Source organism: Apodemus sylvaticus, chromosome 20 (genome assembly GCF_947179515.1).
Source record: "Apodemus sylvaticus chromosome 20, mApoSyl1.1, whole genome shotgun sequence".
Lineage (NCBI taxonomy): Eukaryota > Metazoa > Chordata > Mammalia > Rodentia > Muridae > Apodemus > Apodemus sylvaticus.
The window spans coordinates 54,142,226-54,162,233 of NC_067491.1; the positions used below are offsets into that span (position 1 = coordinate 54,142,226).

General features: G+C 42.3%; 1 protein-coding gene across 7 annotated transcripts in view; it reads right to left on the minus strand.

Moving 5' to 3' along the window:
* The window catches only part of Brd4 (bromodomain containing 4), a 79,415-nt gene that overhangs the window by 31,371 nt on the left and 28,036 nt on the right, over positions 1-20,008 (minus strand). Inside the window, exon 2 of one of the 7 annotated variants that reach the window (XM_052165762.1) lies at positions 18,552-18,700. The exons of the other annotated variants lie outside the window; for them this stretch is intronic. The gene's annotated coding sequence lies outside the window, so the exon portion shown is untranslated. The remainder of the gene's footprint in view (positions 1-18,551; positions 18,701-20,008) is intronic. 7 annotated transcript variants of the gene reach the window in all.

Below are 20,008 nucleotides of genomic sequence, written 5' to 3' on the forward strand. Positions count from 1 at the left end.
ACTTCAGTGGTAGAGTATAAGCCTAGTATATACAGCCCAGTACCACCAAAAAAAAGTGACCATCTAGTACAGAAGATAGGTATAACCTATCAACAACAAGGACAGAGCACTAAGTAAGAAGTGATCAAGAGCAAGCAAACCCACTGGGAACTAGAGTTCACAAGGGAGACAGTATAATAAAGCTATGTTCATAACCCTGCATGTCCTTTCCCCTACAGACCTCTAGGGGGCGCTAGTTGTATGATGGGATAAAGTAAGCCCTTGATTTTATCTGTGGCTTAGAAAGCACAAAATCGAATCAATATAGTAAGAAAAGGTCTATACACTTGGCCTTGGACAGCTTCACATTTACTACAAACACATCCTGGGTAAATACTCAAACACGTTTACTGAGAAAAGAAAATCTCACGAAAAGGAGCTGCACTCATTAAAAAAAAAATCATACTTGTCGATCCATTGAAACAAATTTTTTATAAATAAACTACAGCTGAAGGAGTAGCAACGGCTCCCACTCTGATCCCCAGTTTAAAAAGAATAAGTGGGATAAGGAAGGGCTTCACGACATAAAACCTCGACCTGGCATCTCTACGACACAGCACTAGAGATGGAGAAGGGGTACCAAGAGCTGGAACTAAGTGTGCATCTACCTCATGGAAGCTGATGGTGGCAATGATGAAGACCAGCCAGGCAGCTTGTGAAAAGCAACCCCCAAGCAATGAGATAACTGAGCCAGGAGTTTAAAAGACTGCATTAATCTAGCTAGTATCATGGATTATGCCTGTTTCTTTCCTTTAAACTGGAGACAGACAGACTGACTGACCTCCAGTTGGGCTGCTACAATCAGGTTTTTCCTAGAAAACTTAGGACATGCCTGTAATTCCAAAACGTGAGAAGCTAAGTTATATGTTTAATGCCAACATGGAACACACAACTATCTCAAAAGAATATATGAAGCTGGGCGATGTGGCGCACGCCTTTAATCCCAGCACTTGGGAGGCAGACGCAGGTGGATTTCTGAGTTCGAGGCCAGCCAGGGCTGCACAGAGAAACCTTGTCTGGAATAAATAAATAAATAAATAAATAAATAAATAAATAAATAAATAAATAAAATGTATGAGCATGCACATCTGCACAGAGAAACCTTGTCTGGAAAAAAAACAAAACCATAAATAAATAAATAAATAAATAGATAGATAGATAGATAAATAAATAAATAGATAGATAGATAAATAAATAAATAAAATATATGAACATACGCATCTACCCTCTTGCTCCTGATGCTGTATGCTGGCCATGTACCAAGTAAGCAAGCAGTGGGCTGGGCTGGGCTGGGCTGGGCTGGGCTGGGCTGGGCTGGGCAGGGCGGGGCGGGGCGGGCCAGGGCAGGAAAGCTGTAGAGCAAATAGCCTAGGACTCTCATTCTCATCCACCACAATACTACTAATAGCATTCCTATATAAAACCATGGGACATGAAATGCTCTGGGAATTAAGAATCCACACCCAATGCAGTGACCAGTCCCCAAATAGAAGATTTTTCCCTTTAATGTCATCCTTACTAGGCCTCAACTATCTATGCTCCACACCCGCCTGCTGTCATCCTCGCTCTCTGCTAAAGGCACGCAAAGAGACAGGTGCCAACCCAACCCGGCACCTGTGCACACACACACACACAAACTTGAAACTTGGAGTAAGTCTTGAAGTCATTCTCATTCTTTTTACTCTGGGGCTTCCAGCTCAGTCTCAGCTAGGAAAAAGCAGCACTAATATGGACAATGCCTGTGGCATTTAGCAATTGACAAGACATTCTGAGTTGACTAAGCAACCCTTTAATCAATACCATTAAAAAAAAATAAGTCTGTGCCGCTGTGCCAGCCACGGACAGGAGAGAATATACTGCACTGATGACAAGGTAGACTGCATGTGATCCTATGGTGAGGTGAGCATAGATAGGTCTGTCTCATCAGCACAGTGATCACAGAGGCACTGATCTAGGCAAGAGAGACAGCAGCATTTATGAGGAACAAACAGAATGGTAGCTAGCTAAGAAATCTGACAGTTAAGACAACTGTTTAAGCCAACTTAGGGAGTCAAAAAAGCTGCCCCCTTTCCACTTTCATTTCTGACCTGTTATCAAGGCACAGACCCTCCCCCCCCCATTTACTTACTAAGGTAAGAATTAGAGAATTCCACATATTGTTTTCAACCTTAAATTCTCATTACCCAAGTGAATACCCAATCTGTTCCAGAAGAAATCCTGTAATAACCTGTTTAAGTTTTATAGAAATCAGGGGAAAGAAGAAGCAAGGATGGAAGTGTGGTGCTTATGCCAGGGTGTCCCAAGGGCGTCATGTGAGTGAGAGAGAGGGTCACTGCAAGCATTGTGAACACAAAGCAACTGGTCTTTCGTTAGGCTCTGGTAGTTTCCTTTCAACGGTGCTGTAATTTCTAAAGCTTAACACCTGTAATAAAAAGCAAATATCCAGCACTTGGGAGGCAGAGGCAGGCGGATTTCTGAGTTCGAGGCCAGCCTAGTCTACAAAGTAAGCTCCAGGACAGCCAGGGCTACACAGAGAAAAAAACAAAAAAACAAAAAACAACAAAAAAAAACAAACAAACAAACAAAAAAAAAACAAAACAAACCAAAAAAAGGGCAAATATCACAGTCACTTTATGCATTATTATAATAAACATACTTGCATGTGTATATACATAGTTCCCAAAGTTCACCAACTTCTGATTAAATATGCTGTATTCTCAAGGACATCTTTGATATCACGTTTTCTCTTACTGCTGTGGCAAGATTATTTTACAATCAGCTGATGTGGATATCCCAATGGGTACAATAGCTGGTTAAATTGGCCCTAGAACCTAGAAAAACCCTTCGCTTCTAGGGTTGATAATACTTTATGCTCTACATTATAGACTTGACCTGTATTGGCTTAATTAAACCTCACAGTAACCACATAGGTCAGACAGTGGCATCATCACCATGTACCCATGACAACACATCAGTTAACTAGAGGTCAAGTGCAGCGGTCTTACCTGGTTTGCTCTGACCCAGAGTAGCCCCATCAAGCCCAGGCGCAACAACCATGAGCTTCTCTGCCCTGGCTGACAGCACACACTTCATCCCTCAACAGGCCTGCCCTCAGTATAGATGTATCCACAGATCACATGAGCTAAGGCTCCAGCCAGAGCCCTAGTAGTGCTATCTCCAAATATTTTCACTCCCAATGCAAGGAGACTTGGACATCATTATAGGCACAATTCACACTTGAAGCTTGGGATATAAGAAGAGACCTGGGGGGGAGGGGCGGTGGCGGCGGCACATGCCTGTGATCCCAGCACTCTGGGAGGCAGAGAGGCAAATTTTGGAGTTCGAGGCCAGTCTGGTCTACAGAGTGCAGAGTAATTTAGGGAGGGAGGGAGGGCAGAGAAAAATACTGGAGAGTATGACAACAATAAGAATGTCTGAAAAGGTCATAAGGATTCAGTTTTTTTAAACCTACAATATACGTGCATAGTTTAAATGAAATGTTCTCATCCCTCCTAGAGACAACTCCTCTGAGTTGTTCATTAGGGCTGTTTCCAAGAGGCTCCCAAACATACACGTTATTGCTATGGCTTGGGTTGCTCTAGAGGTGAAAGGTAAGTCCCCATTTCTGAAGACATCAAGCACTTCAGATACAGGGCCCAGAGGCCTCTGAACTGGAATTGACTTGAATGCTTCCTTTCTGAGAACTAACTTTTCAAGGTACCAGAAGGCACCATGCAGCCGGGCGGTGGTGGTGCACACCTGTAATCCCAGTACTCTGGGAGGCAGAGGCAGGCCAATTTCTGAGTTCAAGGCCAGCCTGGTCTACAGAGTGAGTTCCAGGACAGCCAGGGCTGCACAGAGAAACCATGTCTGGGAAAAAACAAAACCAAAAAGCCAAAACCCCCAAAAAACCCAAAACAACAACAACAACAACAACAACAACAACAAAAAAGGCACCACGCATGCTTCCAAAGGAGGGAAGCAATGCCATCCAGCTATGACTCTAAGAAACACATCAATGACTGACTGTCAGGCACAGCACACATATCTTGGTAGTAATTGTGCTCTCTAATTGTACTCTGTAATTGTGCTCAAGACATGCTCAACAGGAGGGAAAGTATGCTTGGTATTAGAAAACTAGCCAACTACCCAGAGCTAGGTGAAGTCATAATATTGGGAGGAGTAGATTAAAACAGCCTAACCCCTAACTACATTGTAAACATTTTTTTTATCCCTACAAATGAGTGTAGTTCTCACTCCTCATCAAGGAAACTTCTCTTTGCAACACAGACCATTTCAAAACAAAAATAACAACCAACTGAAATGAAGACTCATGGAGCCCACTCCCAACTGGATATATCTACAAAACAGTTCTGCACTTAAAGCTCATGGAACATTGTAGAAGAGGTGGCAAAAAGATTCTAAGTGCTAGAGGACCAAGGAGTTTGCTGTTAGACTGTCCCCTGGTAATGTCAGAAGCAATACCTATAAAGTCTCAACAACATGACAGCCTAAACTCGAGCTGAACAAGAACAAAAGACATGCTAATGAGGATGGGGGAGAGGGGGACATGAAGCCTTAATTCTACACAAAGAACTACAGGTAACTACAAAATGCTTAGAATGGAGGAAATAATCTTCTCCAGGAAAAAGGATACCAATTGGTTATCCAATGCCAAAATGGTCAACCCTGAAAACATAAAAGCAACTTTATACACACTGAGCGCGCGTACCTCTCCTTTTTTAAGGAGAGGTACATGGAAGGGGACTAGAAGGCAAAGGGGAAATGATGTAATCACATTACAATATCAAAAAGAAAAAAAACTAAGCCCATATAATTTGTCATTAAAATCTTACTCTGCAGCATCTTACTCTGTCCTAGGAACATCTCTGCTGAAACACTGGTTACACAACAAGAGTATGAGAAGGCCCATTCCTCTCCTGCTCCTAGAGCAGTGGCTACTTCCCATTCATGGCGACAGCAGTGCTTAACTGTGCAATCTGTGTCACTGGGGAAGCACAAATGGGATTACTTTTCCATCTGACTGGAGGCAGCCAGTGGCTGTGTGCCAAGGAAGCCTGCGCGTGCACAGACAGACACACACACAGACACACACAAACACAGACACACACTCACACACACACACCACAAAACAGGGTGGGCCCCATTATACCTCAGACTCTTATCTTCCCTAGAACCAGATGAGTGAAGGTGGAGTTGAGCCAGTCTTTTTGATAAGGGAATGTGAGGTACACTCAAATTCAGTCTCCCTCACTGGAGGGAACATGGACCAACAAAGATCTTGCAGCCAGGGAAGACCAGAAGCCAAGCTGGGTCTGGCTACAACCCCATCAAACTAGATTTCCAGTGCTTTTCCTTCAGAAAGCAATAAGCAGGCCAGCTACACTAGGAGGATGGGTGCCAGCAAGCTAGAGGGACAAGCAACAAGTGTACAAAAAAGATGAACTACCATAACAGGTTACATCATAACTGCTAAATCTGTGCTCAAAGATTCATGAATTTAAGATGTTTTGGTAACACACTGTGAAAATCAAATCAAGCCAAACACACTCAAGACTACTGGGGTAACTTTTCCTATAAAGGACCACAAATAATCTCTCAAAACAATACATTCTTCTGGTATCACCACAGTGTGAAAGCAAACACATTCAAGAAAACAGGGAAGCCCAGCCACAGTGGAATAAACTCCAATTATCCTGAGGGCCAATGAGAAGGCCCTGTTCCACAGATTTCTAGACTTTCTGAAGAGAAGGGAAAAGGAAAATATTGTATATTAAAAGTTTGACTTTTTGAGACAGGGTTTCTTGGTGTAGCCCTGACTACCCTTAAATTCAGAGATCCACCTGCCCCTCTCCTGAGTGCTGGAATTAAAGGCGTGCAGCACCACTCCTTGGCTAATAAAAGGGCTCAGGAAAGACAGACTGACAGAAAGACATGAAAGACAGACAGACATTTTTCAGGTCTAGAGAGATGGCTCAGCAGCTAAAAGTACTTGCTGTCTGCTGTTCCAGAGGTCCTGAGTTCAATTCCCAGCCACCACTGTCAGCTCACAACTACCTGTAATAGATTCCAATGCCTTCTTCTGTATGTCTGATCAGACAGCTAGTGTTCTCATATAAATAAATCTTTCAAAAAAATTTTTCAGGTGATCAGACACATCGAACAACAGAAAAAAAAGGTAAATGTGGTGACAAGTCTGTGAATGCCTATATCTCTTTACACTAAAACAACAACAACAACAACAACAAAAACCCCACCTCTCACCAACCCACCACATATATAAAAAGTCAAGTTTCTGCCACCTACTACCTTTCACAAGCACCCACCAGGCTCTGCTGGAGTCTGTATGTCTATCAACACTAATGCCAAGCTCTTTGTTATGAAGCTATTTTTTGCGGGAGAAGGCAGGGTTGAAACAAGGTTTTACTATGTAGCTCTGCCTATCCTGAAACTCACTATGTAGACTAGGCTGGCCTCAAACTCAGAGATCCACCTGCCTGTGCTTCATAAGTGCTGAGATTAAAGGCAGTGTGAAGCTAAATTTTCTAACATGTTATATGGGCTGGTTTCTAGGCTCTTAAAAATATTTTATGTATATAAATGTTTTTGTCTGCATCTAGGTATGTGTATCACATGTGTGGCTGGACACCAGATCCTCTGGAACTAGAGTATAAGTGACTGTGAATCACAATGTGGGTGCTGGGAACTGAACCCTGACCTGACCAGCTTGTCCTCCCACCCCTGATTTCTAGGCATTCTTAAGTGGCTCCAGGAAAGGTAATCTCATCATGAACTCTACACAGGATGGAGAAGGAAGTAAAATGAACACAGGAAGTAACAAAATTAACGTCAGACTTAGTTTACAAAGGAGGAAGGGAATAGTAACCCAAAGCCAGAAGATGCCAGTCAGTGACAGCTGACAGTGTCTAGAATGAAAAGTTCACATCCAACACAAACCAGAGAATACAGAAAAGGCCAGTCCTATACCTTCACAGATGTCTTTGAGTCAATGAAGCTCTTAAATATGCAGGTCAAGGGGATTCTTGGCTTCCATACAGCACTTAACTAAAGAAGCCGCACAGTCAAGCATTTCCAGGGAGGCCTCAGCCAGTGCCTATTTTTTATTATGCAGACAATCTAACCAAGTCAGTTGGAGGCGGGAGTGCTGGGATGTAAACTGATGCCTTCTTGGTAACTTCCTGAATGAACAGGGGTTGAAATAAACCCTATACTGTTTTAAATGACAACAGTTGAAAGCAGTTAAAAACAATAACAAGCAAACAAACAAAAAAAATTCACTTGACTAAGAGCTATGACTTTGTGAGAAATAATGTTGCTACTTGACACTTGACACTAATTCTACCTACCACCCAACAAAGTAACCCACAAAAATCAAATACCCCAATTTAACACTAGTAAGAGAGAAGATAAGATGGACGTGGCACAGGAAAAAAAAAAGTCAAGACAAGACATGTCTCTTTTCCTCTTGGGGTTTTTCTAATCATTCATCCTTCCTCTTGTCCCTGTGAGAGGGCAATGATCACCTCCTCCCTAGTGCATCTCAGGAACACCTTGTTGGCATCTTAGACTCTGAATCTGTAATGCAGCCTAAGTGTACTCCTCTGCACTATTTGTCTCTGGATCTAATTAAGAAAAAAGTTAGGCTAGAGACACAGATCAGGTGCCAAAGTCACACCATCTGGATATGGCAGCACATCCTGCCTCTACCTATAACCCTAAGACGGGGGTGAGTATTAGAATCAAGAGAATCAGAAGTTTAAAGTCATCACATAGTTTAAGGCCTACTTGGGCTACATTAACTACTACTCTAAAACCCAAAAGAAAACAAGATACTAAGCAGAAATTAATGTTTATTGATAGGGAGCTTTCAGACCAAAGCAAACCAAAATCTAGGTACAGGCTATCACATGTATTATACCCCAGATGAACCTTCATGGAACTTCTTGTTGCTTCTGTATTAAAAACCTGGGGGGTGCGAGGGGAATGGAACTCATGTTCGTAGAGGACAGGGAACATAGAGGGAAACTGGCTGGGGGAGGCTCCAGGTAGTCTGTCTCCAGCCAAGACGCACAGCAGTGAGGTACATGGAGCCTGAAGTGGCCACCTTCCATAGCCAAGCAGGAGTTCCAGTAGAGGGTTAAGGACACCAACCCACCCACAAACCTTTCCACCCAAAATCTGTCCTGTCTACAAATAGTACGGATCAAAGATGGAGCAGAGACAGAGAAAATGGCCAACCCATGACTGGGGCCCTATTTGGGACCCATCCTATGGGCAAGAATCAATCCCTGACACTATTAGTGATACTTGCTATGCTTGCAGACAGGCGCTAATGTAACTATCCTGAGAGGCCACCCAGCAGCTGAAACAGATGCAGAGACCCATAACCAAACATTAGACAAATCAGGAAGTCTTGGGGCTTGTGGAAGAACTGGGAGATAACTGCGGAACCTGGAAGAGACAAGGAATACACAAGACCAACAGAGTCAACTAACCTGGACAATTTGGGGCGCCAAGAGATTGGATCACCAACTAAAGAGGCTAGACCTAGACACCCCCCCATATATGTATAGCAGATGTGCAACTTGATCTTCATGCAGCATACCCTGACTCTGCTGCCTGCCTGTGGAGCTGCTCCCCAACTGGGCTGTCTTTGCCTGGCCTCAGTGGGAGAGAATGTATCTAGTCCTTCAGGGTCTTAAGGTGTCAAGGTAACAGAAGAGGACTTCTCCCTTCTCATAGGTGACGGAGAGGCAGACTGGCCAATATGAGAGGGAACACTGGGAGGAGAGAAGGGGACTGTGATTAGGATGTAAAGTGTGTGGGTGGGTGGGTGGATGGATGGAGAAAAAGATGAAACACACAGGGGCCTATGTAAAAGAGAAAAAGAAATAGAAAACTACCTTTGTTTCATTTTTAGTCTCTATTTAATTTTTTGTTTCCCAGCTCCTGGCTGATAAAATACAGTTTCCAGGATAGAAAAAAAGAAAAAAATGTTGAAACATCTTAAAATAGCCATGTTTGAGTAGGAACAACAGAAGTAATCTACTTGTTACAATGAAGACCACTGTCTTAGGGTTTCCATTGCTGTGAAGAGACACCATGACCAAGCTAACTTGTATAAGGTACAAATTGAAGTTGGCTTGCATTTAACATCATGGCAGGAAGTTTGCTTCAGCATACAGGCAGACATGGTGCTAGAGAAGAACTGAGAGTTCTGCATGTTGATCTGACTGCAGTCAGGAGAAATTGACTATTCCCCACTAGGTGAAACTTCAACGTCCACCCCCACATTGATGCACTTCCTCTTACAAGGCCACACCTCCTAACACTGCCACTTCCCAAGGGCCAAGCACATCCATCTTGGTATGAAAAAGATGCACAGAGAAAAAGGAATCCACACACTATGGCTTTCCCAGATTTCCAGCTCTCTGAGGGCAGGGAGGCATTCTAATCAAAGTAAGCTGCCCTCTCTGCCACAAGGTAAGAGACTTGGCAGAATTGCTGCCTTCCATGAGTTTAACACTTGATGGAGTCAACACAGTGCTATACCAAGGCAGAGCCAAGGTATTCACAGCCTGATATCTCATTAGGACAAATGTAATACCAGCCAAGAATTCACCAAAAGACAAAGTCCAGAGACTTCAGCATCATATAGAAAAGAAAGTAAACAAGTCTGGTGGAGTAGCCCAAAATGACATTGTGTTGTGTATACAACAGAATGTGATAAGTCATGTGGCATATTAACATAAAAAGGGAGGTTAAAGTTAGCAATTTACTTGTTAAACCTCTTAAGCCCAAAATTTTCAGTACATGATCACTTTTTATTATTGGCTAGACCAAGTTTTAAGACCAGTCAGGTCTTTAGAAACAACAGAAGAGGCAGAGTTGGGGAAAGTGAGATAGCTCGGTGGGTAAAAGGGTTTACTGTACAAGCCTGGCAACCTGTGTGTGATTGGTCCCCATAACCCACAGGAGAACAAACTCCCAGAAGTTTTATCCTCAAGCCCCTGGCCACAGCATTACCTTTCCACCAAGAAGGCCGGGAAAGCACCTAGGCCCGCACATGGTGTGTGCCCATTCAGACTGTGAAGGGTTCATGTTGTGAGAACCAAAGTCCTGATGGACAAAAATGGATGTACAAAAATGGGTATTTGTACACCTATACTTATACAGCAGCATGGTTACTGTGAACCATGCTGCTGTATAAGTATAGGTGTACAAATACCCATTTATCCCTGACAAGACAATGTCCTCCTGTTCATCTTCTGAGACAATGTGGCCCAGGTATGTTGCTACTTTGTTTCCAACCCAGTTCCCTGGTAAAAGAAAGCTCAACTCAATCAGTTAACAAAACAAGCTACAAGCCTAGACTAGGCACCTCCCACTCTACTACTGTATGCCATCTATATTATCCCATATAACTTGTGGTTTCTCCAGGCTGCTTCTCCTTTCCCCTCCTGTTTTTTTTTTCCTGTTGCTCCTCCCCTCGACTCTCTGCTCCTCCCCTTCCTCCTGCCCAATCATTGGCTCAAGCCTTTATTTGAAAAGTTAAGGCAGGGAGAAGGTTCACAAGGCAATTCCTCATCTGCAGCCCCTCTGAGGAGTGGAATTAGCATCAAAATACAAGCCCAGGGCTATCCACAACATGGGAGGATTGGGGGGGTGGCAGATCCATAGGCCTGAAGCTGGTACTGGGCATCTTCTTTGAAATCTACTTTATTAAGATAGGACCACTTTATTGAAAGAAGGGCTGGATGGTCACCTAGTCTAACTACCCAGCTTATCCTGGCCATCCTGTCTCTGCTCCCTTTATGTTAGGAAAAAAGATGGCAGCCACACCTCCATGACTTTCACAAAGGTTCTAGGATCCCAATTCTGTTCCTAGGGTTTGGACAGGAAGTCCTGAGGGGACTAAAAAGATAAGAGCCTGCTCCCACTGGGCTGGCCATTTCTCCAGCTAGTCATCTATTTGAAACAGGCATTACACAAATCCTTTAAGATCCTTGTTGAGAGGAAGGGAAGCAAGCTTAGCATAGAGGCTCTTAAAAGAACAAAACAAAACCACAAAGGGAAAAAGGTGCTAAAGGCATAAACCAGTGTAGAGTACACGTGTATCTCGCATAAAGCCCTAGTGCAAACACCCGCCAAGACGGTAGGGAAAAGACTGAGGTAAGTCTCAAAAATAAATCAAGAGCCTAAAAGGATTGGATTCTCATACCTCAAGACCAAAGGCAACATGACACAACAGGTTAGAAGTGGCAGAGAGGGGCTATATGGTGTTAGGCTTAATTAGGTCCACTTAATTAGACAAGAAGGGGGAAAACAAGTTTGTTCTCCAAAAGCACAACAGTACATGTAAAGGGAGAAGCAGAAACCACTCTAAAAATATTAAAGTATGGTACATAAAAGGCTTCCACATACACACACAGCTGAGACTGAAGGAAAATTCCAACCCCTCCCCCCCCCACACACAAAGGAGTTCTTTAATTTATGCCGTTAAAGAGTACTGACTGCTCTTCCAGAGGTCTTGAGTTCAATTCCCAGTAACCACATGGTGACTTACAACCTCTGTAATGGGATCAGATTCCCTCTTCTGGTGTGCTGGAAAACAGCTAATGTGCACTCGTATGCATAAAATAAATAAATACATCTTAAAAAAAAAAAAAAAAGAGCCGGCGGTGGTGGCGCACGCCTGTAATCCCAGCACTCTGGGAGGCAGAAGCAGGCAGAGGCAGGCGGTTTTCTGAGTTCGAGGCCAGCCTGGTCCACAGAGTGAGTTCCAGGACAGCTAGGGCTATACAGAGAAACCCTGTCTCTCAAAAAACAAAAAAAAAAAACAAAACAAAAAACAAAAACAAACAAACAAACAAAAAAAAAACGAGGGGGGGAGGGAAGGAAGGAAGGAAGGAAGGAAGGAAGGAAGGAAGGAAGGAAGGAAGGAAGGAAGGAAGGAAGGAAGGAAGGAAGGAAGGAAAGCTTTCTGAGGCAGTAGGTGAAAGTTAGGAAGTAGTCACATTTTCAATCACAAAAAGGACATACAGTAGTCAATAGTAAAAATCTGTGCTAGCCAGAACTGAAGACATGCCTTTAATCCCAGTATTCTAGAGGCAGAGGCAGGGGGATCTCTGAGTTCAAGGCCAGCCTGGTCTACTTGTTGACTTCCAGGCCAGTGAAGTCATACAGTTAATGAAAAAAATAATTAATCTTTAAAAATTTGTATTGGATAAGCTCAATTCTCTTCAAAAAGCAGCACTGACTTACAACAGAATTTTAGATGTGCCTTCAACTAATCCTGTTATCAAGCTAGACACAAAAATAGAATCTTCTCCCTTGGAATTCACTAGTTGCCATAGAAATGGCATCAAAATGCATTAGACTTTCAGGTGAAGAAACATATCATGGGTGTTGAAAAAGAAAAACCTTATTAAATCCAGTATAAAACTTACACCCTTTTAATGATTAAAAGTGGTGCAAGAACCACCCAAAACACCACCCAAGTAAATGTCCTAAGCCCAAGAGAAGACTTTTCCATCATTTAACACAGAACACCAACCGACAGAAGATCTACGCAAAATGGACTGCCCTCCCCTCCAGGGACAGAGCACTGTACTCTGTGCCTCCAGGTTCTAGTTCTATCCCAGAGAGCCTGAATTCATAGAATCCACACATCTCTTTCCCTCTCCAACACAACACTTTTCATGTCTCTATTGTTCCTTTTTCATTTTAAGATATATGTTTTAAAATGTCAGCGCAGGAGTTCCCTCCTGGAGCTGGCTTGCTTCCTTTATTGGGGACAGTTAGAGAGAGAGAGCTACTAAAGATGAGTTTAAGTCAAAGACCAATGTGAGGCTGTAAAAAGTGTTCTTGTAAAAAGTCTTCACACACACACACACACACACACACACACACACACACACACCACGCATGCGCGCATGCACCCCTTTAATCCCAGCACTCAAGAGATAGGCAGACTTCTGAGTTTGAGGGTTCCATTCCCAGTACTGCCAAAAGAAGGGAGGAAATCCTGAGTTGCAGGGTAAAGTTGCAGGGTAAAGTATGTGACTACTCCAGCAGGACCTAGATGGAAAATAAGCAGCATGACACGTGAGTACCACAAAAGCCCCATCAATGAGTTATAGTAAGGATGCAAACGGTTCCTCCAATCCATCCACTAACAAATATTTATAAGGACTACTTCTGAGTTGATTGCCTCTGTCTCACAGAAAAATTAGTTAGTTAATTAATTAAAACGTTTGAAAGATAAAGAACAGACTGCAAATTAACTCTTGTTAAGGGTGATCGCAAAGCAACACTCAGCCTGAGCATGACTTCAGTCACCTCATTTCTGTCATTTGAAATGTATATTTCTGAATTTCTCACTCACCCACTCAACAAATAATTACATATTTTGTTGCTCTACAGGGTAAGAGCTGATTCCTCATGACCTCAGTCCGACAGAATAAAGTAGATGCTAAGAAAAGAGGAAGAGAAGGAACAAAGGAGCCAGGAGAGGTGAGGGGACTCTCACAGCTAAGGAGCCCATCTTGTCTCATTCCCTTCATAGAACACAATAAATGGAACTGACACAACAAAGCCCACTGAAGGGAAGAGACTTTACTCACTAGAACATCCCATTCATGTGCTAATTAATCTAAAACTGATCTGCCTACTTTATAAGACTATGAAATCTAAACTACAGCTTCCAGTCTTCAACAGCTACACTACTACCTGTAAAGCTAAATCTAGTTCTTGCATAGACATTTCACTAAGCCAAGTTTACATTACAACTTTGGTGGTTGGTTGTACATGCTTTGCTATCTTACCTACTGATTTCTACGCCAAGGATCAAGTGTCATCCTGAATCCCAACCTCTCAAGCAGGTTAAGCAGGTTACAGATACTGAACCCAAAGGTTTAGACTGCTACATTTTCAGATATATGCAATTCCTTCTGGGGAGAGTTGGTATTCTCCTAAATAAACACTTCAATTAAGCACTGCTGAACGAGAGGTACTGAACTACCAGTCAGAATTTTTATCTACGGTATGTCCTATCTTTATTTAGAAAGTTAGCCAACCAAAGTCAGAACGTATCTCATTAGCATGTTCTATCTTTAAAAAGAAGGCAACCCTGGGTTGGGGATTTAGCTCAGTGGTAGGCAAGGGCAAGGCCCTGGGTTCAGTCCTCGGCTCTGTTAAAAAAAAAAAAAAAAAAGGCAACCCCCCCAACCTCCCAAAAAAAGCCACTATGCATAAATTGATCTCACCCAGTTTAGTCTAATTTTTCGCCCCAAAACTTCATCTTTTTTCACTTTATAAACTATAGAACCAATAACATGACCAAGCACAAACTGAACAGTGGGGAGTTATCCTCAGCCAACACCAAAAGGGAGAAATTTATTTCCAAATCATTCACAGCCTCAAGGGATGGGAAGTTACAGACATAGAGTAAAATAAATGAGGTGGGGTAGGCTAACAGAGGGAAAGGAATATTCACATCTTTTGGGAAAATGTTTAGGAATTCAGGTGCTATCACTTTCTTCCACCTCGAGGGGGCATGGTATTCATCAACTTTCATGATACTTGGGGTAGGGTACAATCCACACAGATGGAATTGCAAGAAGTCATTCCTTACAATCTAGCAGTCATTCTCACAGCTATTTTAATCATTTATTTTTATGTATATTGATGTTTTGCCTTTGTGTATGTCTATGTGATGGTACTGGATCTCCTGAAATGGAGTTACAGTTTGAGCTGTCATATGGGGTTTCAGGAATTACACCCAATTTCTCTCTAGCCTCACTGAAAGTCATTTCCAAGTCTATTTCAGCTAGAACCTAATAAAGAAAGATTTCTAATGTAGAGACATCCTATCCCACAAAGATAAGATTAAGGAAGGCCAGTGGTTCTCAGCCTTGATAATGCTACGGCCTTTTAATACAGTCTCTCAGGTTGTGGTGACACCCCCCACCCCAATTATTTTGCTGCTAGTTCATAGCTGTAATTTTACTTTTATGAATCATGTACAAGTTTCTGACAGATATGAGACCCCTGTGAAAGGGAATTCTCTCCCCACTTGTCTTGACCCACAGTCTCACAAACAAAACAAGTAACCAAAAACAGATCAAGATAGGATAAAGATGCAGCTAGATCACTTAGGCAGTACTCAAGGAAACAAAATCAAGAGTTTCATTTCACAACCATCTAGGGCTCAGATGAGTTATCTATACCCTGAAAGATCTTTCTTGCTGGAGGAAATGGTGAAGAAGTCAGTTGTTATTTAAACTATTTAGTGTACTACAGAGAAAATAGATTGTCAAAGGAAGGCACTATGGCAAATAAAAAAACATTTCTCCAGATATGAATGAATGTATTTCATGCCACAATTTTGGACTTGAAAGATTCTAAGAAGACAACTCTGCTCATGGCTAGTAAGCCCTTGAAGGAGCCTTGAATGGTGGATCTGACTGAGACCATGCTGCTACATGCATACCTTAGAACCTGAGAGCAACAGCTGTCCACTACCAATGCCAACAAGGAAGCTCCTGGCAGCATTGCCCAAAGTAATGACATATCCAACCAAAACGACAAGTTGTATACAGTGGTGTTTGTCTGCAGTCCCTAATACTTTGGAACCTACCCTTCTCCTCCTGCTCCTTGGGAAGTTTCTAAAACCAGTCTGGGTCAGGTCTCAAATAAAAATACCTTTTACCTCAAAACAAAGTTTAGGTACCCATGGAAGAACAAGACCTATTAAGCAGACCTGAAGCTGGGCAGTGGTAGTACACCCTTTAAGGGGGGGTGGGGGCAAAGGCAGGTAGATCTATATGAGTTCAGGCCAGCCTGGTCTACAGAGATGCCCTGTCTCAAAAAAACAAACAAACAAGCAAAAAAGGCTTGAAAAAACACAGTTCAACTTATTAATTACACCAAAGTGGGTAGCTTAAGAATTCCTGATCAACTGTATAGCACAACACTATTCCAAATAAGAAGCCACAGGAATGGACTGGAGAAATGGCTCAGCCATTAAGAACACTGACCGCTCTTTCGAAGGTCATGAGTTCAATTCCCAGCAACCACATGGTGGCTCACAGCCATCCATAATGAGATCTGACACCCTTTTCTGGGGTGTCTGAAGAAAGCTACAGTGTACTTACATACAATAAATAAATAAATCTTTAAAAAAAAAAAAAAAGAAGCCACAGGAAGATGATACTTGGTAAAAATACTACAATGTCCAAGAACAGAGAAGGAACACTTATGTCAGTTCTCAGAATACCAGAGTATAAACACAGCCGAATAATAGTGGAGAACAATCAAAGATATGATAATAAGCAACAAGTCAAACCAGCTATGCTGTTTCACGAAACAGAAATTCAACTAAATTTTAACTGACAAAGCCTATAATCCTTGATAGATATAGTCATTGACCAATTCAGAACACTGCACATCTTCCATAGAAGCACAAAGACACAGGCAGATACATATGGTTATACACTGAGAGCATATGACTCAGTAGGGCTAAGTACATTTACACTGTTATGCAGTCATCATTCAGATTCTTCTTCAAAATGTGTCCTTCATCCAACACTAAAGTCTGCTCACAAAATATTAACTCCTCTCTCCTATCCCTGGAAACCACTGTTCTATTCTTGTCTTTATGACTGTACAAATATCTTCTGAGTGGAAAAACATCATTATTTGTCTACTTGTACATGGATGTTTCCATTTGGTATAATGTGCTCAGGATCCACCCATGTTATACAACATATGACAGTTTCCCTTTAGTCTGAAGGATACTGACTGCACTTATAAGAGTAACTACAGCAGGGCGGTGGTGGTGCACGCCTTTAATCCCAGCACTTGGGAGGCAGAGGCAGGCAGATTTCTGAGTTCTGGGCCAGCCTGGTCTACAGAGTGAGTTCCAGGACAGCCAGGGCTACAAAGAAAAACCCTGTCTTGAAAAGCACCCCCCCCCCAAAAAAACTTTCCATATCAAACGACGAATAGAAATAAGCTTCAACATTGAAGATGGTGAGAATTTCACAGATTTCATGAGCCAAACAGTCAACTGGGTCATGAGAAACCAAACTACTACCATGACCTCTACCTCCAAACTAACAACATGATGCTCTGCAAGACAACTCTAGCAGCAGGTATTTAAAAAGAGTAAAGCAAATCCAGAGAAGTACAATTTGCCCAGCAGGTATCTTGCTTCACTGATTATGGGTCTGAATTTACGACTCAGTTCCTGACACAGTGTAAGACCAGAAAGCAGCAATGTGAGAACTACAGAGCCAGCAACATCTAGAACAGACACCTTTATAGTTCTTGGGCTCCTCGCTACAGATTACAAAAGGGATCCCTAAGGTTCCAAAAGGTAAGTACCAAGTGTTATATTTTAGAAATCTTTGCTTGTGACTCTAACCTTCAAGTCGTAACTCTGAATCACTGCACAACCAAAACCAACACAGAAGCCTGGCAATGGTGGCGCACCCCTTTAATCCCAGCACCTGGGAGGCAGAAGCAGGCTGATTTCTGTGTTCAAGGCCAGCCTCGTCTACTGAGTGAGTTCCAGAACAGCCAGGGCTGAGAAACCCTGTCTCAAAAAAACAAAACAAAAACAAAAAACAAACAACAACAAAAAAAACTAACAAAGCACTAGAGCCATGCCAGACACACCAGAAACCTGTTGAGTATTTACAGTGTAATTTGGCACCAACATTCTCATAACCTAAAACTAAACATAAGTACATATGACTAAGTATAATGTCCTCTTTCCCCACATTTCTCAAACTGTAACAAAGGCTTGGATAGGCAGCTCACTGGAGACAAGATCAAGTCTCTAGACTGGAGAACTACAGCTGTCTTTTGCTACTTTGTGCGTTCTTCTATCTTCTACTTCTTTTCTTCAACCCAACACTAGAAAAAAAAAGGGTAGAGATCCCTGAATAAAGTCAGGGGTAGGAAAAGGGCAGACTGAAAGATATGTAATTTTGTCTTGTTTCTTCTTTGCATGCAACTACTTGAGCAACAGTGACCAATGAACAACCAACAGTCACCACTTCTCTTAGGGGCCCTAGCATTTACACACCCTCTGAAAAGTCCAAAATTCCAAAGTCACACATTCTCAGAAACAATCTGCAGCTGGCAAAATCACATCCCTACTAGAATAGGAGGCAAATCATAGTCAGCTACTATGGACAACCTGAAGCAACCCGGGATTAAAACAAAAACATACTGGAGCTGGAGAGATGGCTCAGCAGTTAAGAACACTGACTGCTCTTCCAAAGGTCCTGAGTTCAAATCCCAGCAACCACATGGTGGTTCACAACCATCTATAATGAGATCTGATGCCCTTTTCTGGAGTGTCTGACGACAGCTACAGTGTACTCACATATAATAAATTAATTTAAAAAAATGCTCTTGTAATTTTTCTGTGTTTTTAAAATTCCAGAATTCTTACTCACTACAGAAAACTCCAATGTGATTCAGTGGACACACCCTGGTGAGCTGATTTTCTCAGACCTACTGTTGTGTCCAGAAGGAAAGCCAACATGGGAATGAGAAGAGAAGAGGACTTCTTCACTATCAGTTTTGAACACAGCTATCTTGTTGCCTAGAAAACAAGAATAGAAGAAAGAAAGAGGGGGCAGAATGACAGAACTGGCCTGGAAATCTAGTGATAATCACCCCCCACCCTCTCCCTTTTTACTATTTTTCAGAAGCCTTCTCAGTATATCAGAGACAACTAACAACCTAGGGCAGGCTTGTGTTTCCAAGGGCAGATTGAGCCAATTTTTGAGGCTTCTCTGCCAGGTTCCCAAGGAAAAGCACTGTAAATGATGACTGGATGCCAGGACTAATTAAAAAAAAAAAAAAACAAAAAAACAAAAACAAAAACAAAACTACTGATTCCCTCAGAGCCCAGGGTTCTAGGTCCTGGCTGACATTCAAGCTCCTTGGAAGGCTGAGGCACCGTGGGACTGTGGGACCCTGGACACCAGTGAAATGGCATGGTAGTCAAGGACAAAGAAAGGTGGACGAGCAGGTTCCATGCCAGAAAAACTATTCAGAAAAAGAACTAGCATGTCAAACTCCAAAAACATTCAACATCATACTTCTGTTGTTTATGTCTTACTCTAGTAATAATTATAAATTCAAAGAAAGGCTTGGACAACAACCACTGTCAAGGAACAAATCATACAGTTAGATCATACTGCCATGGCAGGCATGGTGGTGCATGTCTTTAATTCCAGCACTCAAGAGGCAGACACAGACGAGTATCTATGAATTTGAGACCAGCCTGGTCTACAAAGCCAGTTCCAAGACAGCCAGGGCTACATACAGAAAAACCCTGTCTAGGGGGAAAAAAACCATACATGTCAATGTCAGAGAACCAACTTGTTAAAAACACTGTACAACATTCTATTGCCATCCAGAGATGCCAGCTTAAGTCTAGTGTCTGCAGACCACCTGCCTAACACCTCAGTACCTTCAGTATATTGTAGGACCCAGGGACACTGTTTCCCTATTTCTGAGTGAGTGAGATATTAAACCTAAGATTTCTTTGAATATACTAGCGTACCCCATTTTCCATAACCCGGCATCAAGTGATCTTCCAAAATGTTCTGAAGTGGATAAACTGTTGTATGGCATTCACAAAACCTCCTTAATACTGAGGAACTAGAGGCTTTGTCCTTTATGATCTGGAATAACCAAGGGTGTCTTCTAACTTGTGTTTAAGTCCTAACCAATCTAATAACAAAAGGAACCAAGAGAGACACACAACTGGGAATAACTGAAAACCTTAGATGCTATGATTACCTCCCCTACAAAAGACAAAAGATTCAACAGAGAAGTCAACACTAGAAACAAGGATGCAGATAAAAAATGTGAAATTGAACTGTTTTCTTATATACCAACA